This window comes from Octopus bimaculoides, chromosome 10, assembly GCF_001194135.2.
Source record: "Octopus bimaculoides isolate UCB-OBI-ISO-001 chromosome 10, ASM119413v2, whole genome shotgun sequence".
In the NCBI taxonomy this organism is placed as follows: Eukaryota; Metazoa; Mollusca; class Cephalopoda; order Octopoda; family Octopodidae; genus Octopus; species Octopus bimaculoides.
Genome location: NC_068990.1, coordinates 3725552 through 3733376, shown reverse-complemented (window position 1 = coordinate 3733376; position 7825 = coordinate 3725552). Strand labels below are relative to the sequence as shown.

Sequence of the window (7825 nt, the reverse complement as noted above, 5' to 3'; positions counted from 1 at the left end):
TATATATATATATATATATATATATATATATATATATATATATATATATGTGTGTGTGTGTGTGTGTTTGTATGTATGTGTGTGTGCATATGTGTGTATATTTTTGTGTGTCTGTGTTTGTTCCCCACTGTCACTTGACAACCAGTGTTGGTCTTTTTCAGCAAAAGAAATCGATAGAATAAGTACTAGGCTTACAAAGAATAAGTCCTGGGTTTGATTCGTTCGGCTAAAGGCGGTGCAGCAGCATGGCCGCAGTGAAATGACTGAAACAAGTAAAATAATATATATACATATATAAACACGCACGCACACACACACAGACATACACATATACATACATATGTATATGTGTGTGCAATTGCGTGTGAATGTGTGTGCGTGTTGGGAGAGAGAGAATAAAAAGGAGAATTTAAAGAACATAAATTTGGGATCGATAATATATATAAATACTCCATGCTAGTGGTAAACTATTTTGCTGATTTATTCAATAATTCCAAAAATAACCCCCTAGTCCTAATTACACCTGAACTAAATTTTAATTGTTTTTGTCTTTGGTCAGTAAGTGTTATTCCCTGTTTGTTTCTATGGAGAAATCAGAAGAAATGACTACTATTCACATCAAATTTCGCTTTTATGATATAGACATCAATGTTTTGAAACTGGCCTATTTTCCATGTCGTTTTAGATAGATCCAGCGCGGACTTGCCGAAGCAGGAATATTGTTATAGCAAATATTCTGCTCAACATCACAAATAAACTCCATTTATTTGCTTGTCAGTTGTTTGAACTTAACCAGTTGAGCCTATCCCTGAGTGACTGGCAATATGTGCTTCTCTGATCACGAGCTGAATTAAAAGGGGAGTATTATAGCCATGTGTTGAGAGGGATTCTTTGGTGTTTGAATAAATGTAACAACAGCAACCTTTGAACGAAATATTAGTCATTTTACAAGAATCGTGTTACACAGTGTTATCTGCTCAAGTAAAGTAAAATTTAAAGGTTAAAATAGCGTAAAGTTATTTTGTATTGTTGCAATCTTATTTTTCTCCCACCCCTGAGCTCACTTTTGCTAATTGTAAGATAATTTAGTTGAAGTTAAATCTAAAGAAGTATTACAGCGTGCAAGAGTTAGGTCGATGTATAACTCGAAAAGTGTGAATACCGTCAGCAACACCACAAAGAGGCTGTTGCTGAAGGTACTCAATGGCAAATTGCTGCTGTGAAGCCGGATGACGTATAACATCTACCAACCACAAACAAGTGAAAATTATTCGACGATCTTAATTTGTTACTCGCCAAGATTTGGCAAAACCGGAGTCTTCAGTAGAAGGCGCTTGCCAAACGAATAATACCTCAGAAGGTTCAGAAATCGAACCTCCAGATAAAGGCCAGGCCTGAGCAAACAGTTGTGAGTTAGCCATGTAGTGATATACGTTGTACCAAACTGATTTTCTCTTGATGTACTTCCTGGATATGACATTTTATTGTAGTGTTTCTACGACTAAAAATCAATTGAATCTCACAAATATATGACAGGAAGTTGTAAGTTAGTTCATTGTTTACTATATTTAGCGTATGCTACTAATATTTCTGTACACAGTTTCTATAGTGTTCAGAGTCTCTTCTCTATTTGTAGTTTTTGACTATAGTTATTTAACCATATGGTACTTATTTCATATACATTGTTTCAGTATTTACATTATACCACAATTTTATCAATTTTAACATATTGTCTGTTACAGAGACAGAAATGCCATTTTCGGAACCAAATAAATGTTTTTAGAAGTATAGAAATGAAAGTATGCATTAAAAACATTTGATGTTAAAAAATATGAAGATAACTTTATCATACTAACTGGCTCTCACCACTTCTGCTGCAACCTGTTCTACAATGTTTTTAATATAATGGACGTAGATAGCATTTGCAAAATATTATTCAGTACTTCCCCCGCCGCATTTCATTGTTTCTGTTTGTGCGTCAATGCTTGCTACGTTACTATCATCGATTGCTTGTGTACAGTTTTTGAAATGATAACAACAGCAAAGAGATAACACTAATTATGTTTACTGGTTTGTGTTTATTCGTGTTATTGTTATTCTTTAGTCTTTGCTTCGTGGCATTGTATTCAATCTTGGAATTAGTTATCTGTTGCAAAAACAAAACAAAAATTAAATAAAATATTTGCGAATGTTTGTCACATGTTTACTGGTTATTGAATAAAATAAAGAATCGAAATATAAAGTAATGCAAATGGGAACATAATCTTTTGCCATAAGCAAATTTAATTCAGTTTATATTTTCAATCGGGTGGAAGAGTTAATTGCTTTAAGAATAGTTTTGTTTTCCTAAACAATAGTTACAAACTATTTTTGATTCAATTTCATGGTTTGAATTTTTTCTAAAGAAACGATAAAATGTAGAATCAAGAAAAATTACAAAGTATACAATGTACACACTTTTATTTTTTGCTGCCATATCGGTATCCCTGTTCTTTAATTGTGAAATTAATTAAATAAGTAATCAAAAGAAAATTATTTAGTACATAAGCTAAATATTTTCAGTATTCTTTTTTCTTGTTGATATAAAGAATAATTGTTAGGTGAAACACTTGTTATTTCTCACTCGTAATATATTGGTCATATAGCAATGAATAATACAGTATTTTCCTTTTTCCTCTCTTCGCTGAAAAGTACTGTAGTTGGTGACTTGGATGTGTCGTACTCAGAGTTGAAGAGTCACCAGTATTTGTTCTATCCAAACTGTCACATTGTTTAAAATGGTTGCGCTTGGAGGAATAAATTGTCATGCGAGTTGTAGAGCTTAGAGGAATAAATTGTCATGCGAGTTGTAGAGCTTAGAGGACTGTGAGGCCAACGAGGTTAATGTCTCTTATAATAGATGTCAGAAAAACATGAATGTAATGAAATATACTTGACAGTAGATATTTTCGAGATGAAGAGCTGAGCGAAATCGTTAGCTGTAAAATTGGAAAGCAATAATATGATAGAGAGAAAGGAGATACAGTTAGTAGAGAGAATTAGGAGATTCGGCACAAGAGCAGCCGAAAGACAGCTTTGCTCATCACGCCGAGTGGTTACCTCAGAATCCAAACGCCCTTGAGATATTTTACATAAGAAATGTCATCAGATATTGCAGTTCACCGCCGCTTTAAGATGGGAGTCTCTTTATTCGATAAAATGAAACAAATTCTCATGAAACTATTGCATTAGTGTACTGAGTATTCTACAAATCATAATGGAACTCCTGCACAGAATAAGCGGAGTTGAGAGTGACAAGGGCGTAGTACCAGAATAACTGGTACAATCTTCCCTATAGTTGCTATACTGTTTAAGATTATCGAATTTTTTCCCAAGCATGGGCTGACTGAACATATAGAAAACAACATTTGATTAAGATACCATGACTAAGATTGAACCTGAGAGCCTGTTGTTGTGAAGCGAAATTATTAAACATTCGCCCAAACTGTGTTTACATTTACACACACCAACACAGATACATGCACATATGTGCGTGTGTATGTATGTATATTTGTGTATTAATAAGTAGCCTAGCAATAAGCAAGTGGTTATGAAAAAATATTTATACTGAATCATGTATGTTAAAGAATAGACGCAACGTTTCCTCTGCGTATCGTAAAAGAGGTTGAGGTAGAATTTGCATTCTGACCTTGTGAATTCCTCACCAGCAACAACTATCCAAACAGACCCATACTTGATGGGTTGCCACCTGATTGGGAGAAAGGCGTCATTCACCAGGACCAGGGGATCAAGAAGAATCGGTGCATGCAGGTCATTCTATCGGTTGTCAAGTGGTGATGGGAAGTCAAACACAATCACTAAGACCCATACGTGTATACACACATACACGTATGCACATATACTACCCATTCACAAGGTTTGGTCGGCCCGGGGCTATAGTGGGAAACACTTGCCGAAGTCGCCGTTCATGCAGCTGAATCCAAGACAGCGACGACATGGTTGGGAAGCAAGCTTCGTATCATATACTCACCCCTATAAAGAATAGATTGTTCTGAAGTAGAAAGTAATGCCCATGAATATTAGAAAGTTCAAATGATCTCTTCTATCCCTGTAAAGGGGAGTGCTAACCGCCACTCTCTTAATACATATATGTGCATCTATAATTAGCACATGTTGCCTGTATGCGTATGTATGTATGTATGTATGTATGTATGTATGTATGTATGTATGTATGTATGTATATATGTATGTATGTATGTGTATGATTTGCGTATATGTGCAAAAATCTAGAATTTGAGAAATGATGTATGAAAGTATTTAAATATCATATTGCAAAGAAGTTATAATCACTATATATTAAGATTTTAATAAAATGTAAATACGAAATGTAAATTGAAAATATTGTTTTATTTTGTGTCTTGAAGCAAACTTTGTTTTAATTATTTATTTTCGTTATTTTCTTAGATAGCGTCAAAAATCTGATGACATCATCGACTTCATCTTGCAATTCATTCTTGTATATATATGTGTCACAAGTTATAGGATAAAACTGCATATGTAAAGTTTCTCTATGTGTATCAGCAATTGTCAACGAATGTGTTTTCTTTGTATTTGCACATGCGTAAATATGTGTGTGTATGCATATTATATAGATTTTTTTTCTTCGCTACATATCATTACATATCAATCGCCATTATTTACAACGTAAGTAGCGTGTTGGCAGAATAGTCAGCATGGCAGACAACATGCTTTGCGACTCTTCATCCCACTTTACTTTTTAACTCCAAATTCCTCAGCGGTCGACTTTGTCTGTCGTGCTCTCAAATTTCCAGGCCTTCTGACTATTGTAGAAAGGGTTATTTACATATAGAAGAGGTCGCAAACTGGCAAAATAGTTAGTAGCCTGTCAGAAAGAAAGAAAAAAAAACAGAAATGCTTAGCGGCGTTCCTTTCGGTTTACGTTCCGAGTTCAAATCCCGCTGAGGTCAACTTTGCTTTTCGTCCTTTTGGAGTAAATAAAGAGAGTACCAGTTGAGTACTGGGACCTCCTCAAAAGTCCCTGGCTTGAGCCAAAATTAGAAAGACTTATTTATATATAGTGTTTACAGCAGTTCTAACCCGGACCAAGAGAGGCCTCTGTATAAGAGTATACAAATCAAAAACAAGTATAGCACTATGGCTGTTGCTATAGTTGCTGTATGGATCTCCGAACTTAGATGTTTTATATATCTTTCGCTTTTAAGGCGTTATGCAGTGGCTTGATAGAGCCTTAGTTACTGTTTCTACCAGGTAAATTGACAGTGTAAAAGCTCCTGGTATGTTTGAAATGGTTATCATGACTATTCTACAAGGTACTTTATATAGATATGGCTTACGTATGTGAACATGTATATGGATACACACACACGCCCCCCCCCCCTACATACACACAAATGCACATATACACGAGATGGTATCAAAAAATTCATGGACTAGTTCTATAATGCACCAAAAGATGGCAGCACGTGGCTGCGTGCGCACTGTTAGCTAGCAGTAACCTTCATGAGGCAATGTGCCGAGTAACACGATTGTGTTTACTTCGCAATCTGTGAGATTTGTGTTTTTTGCGATTACGTGTATACTGCAGTCTGTGTATACTGCGATTTTTGTCATGGACAGAGAGCTCGATCAAAGAGCCAACGTGAAATTTTGCGTTAAATCTGGCGCGTCAGCTACAGAGACATTGAGCATGCTTTGGCAAGCTTACGGCGACGAGCAGTGGGTCGTACTCAATGTTTCGAGTGGCACGGGCGCTTCAAAAGCAGAAGAACGTCCCTTGAAGACAATGAGTGATCTGGAAGTCCTGCTACTAGTGTCACCCTCGGAAATGTGAAAAATATTCATGAGCTTGTGCATGAGGAGAACAACCAGCGATATTTCTGATGTTGGTCTGTCGCATGGGTCCGTGCAAGCAATCCTAACATCTGGTTTCTTTACGACGACAATGCACCATGTCATCGAGCACTCATCATTCATTAGTTTCGCACCAAAAACAACATAGTATCGGCTTCGTACCCACATTATTAATTTAGTTTAGCCCCTACGGACTTCTATCTCTTCGACCAAATTGAAAATGTAGCTGAAACGTCGCTGTTTTAACACCGTTGTCGAGATCAAGAGCGAATCGTAGAATGTGACTGACTCGCTTACGGAAAACGAGTTCCAGGTCGGATTCCAATCGTGGAAAGAACGCTCGGACCGGTTTATTGCTGCGAATGGTAACTATTTCGAAGGAGATGATGTTAAAACTTAGGTAAATAAGTTATATTTTATTAAGCATAACTCGTCTGATACCACCTCGTATATACATATATATATGTCTATGTATTTATGTATGTACCTATTTATCTTTCCATGTATGTATGTCATTGTTCAGTTTATTTCAAGATTTCTTGCCAATAGAGAAAGAATCAGTTTCTAATCTAGATCCAAGGCTCCTTCACTGGAATTTCAACATCAACAACAAGGTATGTATGTAAGTATGTATGTATGTATGTATGGATGGATGGATGCATTATGTGCAGATTTGTATGTTTTATGTATGTATGTTCATGCATATATTTGTATATCTAGACATGCTCATTTATATTTAAATGATAAACTTATGGAACGTTTTACAGATGTTTACCGTTCCAGTGATGGATTAGATCTGCAGTCTTCGAATTAGCTTTCTTCTTTCTGGTTTTGAGAAGCCTAATTTCCCAAGATTGGTATTTAGGCAGTGTGTTATGTATGTATGTATGTATGTACGTACGTATGTATCTATGTATGTATGCATGTATGTATGTATGTATGAGCACACATACATAGAAAGAGATAGAGAGAGATAGAGGGAGAGAAATAGAGAGAGAGAGAGGTGGAAGCCGGTGATTGTATATGTATTCATATATACATTCAGAGAACATTGCACAAGTTTAGTTTTTAGTATGGGAAAATATATAAATAATTATAAAATTATATCACCTTAGCATTATTTAGTTTCCCAGAAGATTACATACTTATTATAACTAAACAAACTACAATGTCTGAAGCATAATCTCTTAAGTGCTCGAATTGCCTGCATTCAGTATTTATATTCATGTAGCCTTGCTTCTGCACTCAAGTACACTTTGGCAAAATTTTCTTTAATGTCATAAATTTTTTGGCACGATTTTCTAAAGAATTGAATCATATCATCAACAGTCCGTGGTTTTCTTGAAAAGTTTTTATCTTTGATAATACTCCAAAAGACAACGTCATTTGGTGTACGGCGTTTTGATCGTGATAGCCATTCAAGTAGCCTTCATCTACATGCAGCAATTCTTTGACAACAATCTCACACACCATAGTTATAGTAAAGTAAGAAGGAGGCCTAATATAATATCTATTGGACTATTTTCCTCTGTCTCTTTGTACGATGAGGTACTGTAAAGTTCTTGGATTTCGGTAAAAGAAAATACAATTTCATTCAATATCTCTCTTTCTCAGATTCTGACACTTATTGCAGCGGTCCTTCAATTTTTCTAAGCACTGTAAAAGAAGTCGGAAGTTTGGACTTCCAATCAGATCTTTCGCGATAGCTTTAAAACCAGGAACTTCACAGCACCCGCTCTCGGATGTATGTGTATAGAGGCGCACGCATGACTCTGTTTTAAGAAGCTTGCTTTCCAGTACATGGTTCCGTGTTTATTCTTACTCTGTGGCACATTGGGCAAGTGTGTTCTACTATATTCTCGGGCCGACCAAAACCTCGTGAGTGGATTGGTCGATGGAAACTGAAAGAAGCCTGTCGTATATATATATATAT

The 7825-nt window shown here is 35.8% G+C and overlaps 1 protein-coding gene and 1 non-coding gene across 5 annotated transcripts in view; both read right to left on the bottom strand.

Moving 5' to 3' along the window:
- Positions 1-7825, bottom strand: part of LOC106869052 (neuronal acetylcholine receptor subunit alpha-3) — a 718416-nt gene that overhangs the window by 225273 nt on the left and 485318 nt on the right. The gene's annotated exons all lie outside the window — the stretch shown is intronic.
- Positions 4035-4150, bottom strand: LOC128248945 (U6atac minor spliceosomal RNA). The gene has a single exon (XR_008265101.1). It is a non-coding gene; the product is annotated as a U6atac minor spliceosomal RNA (small nuclear RNA).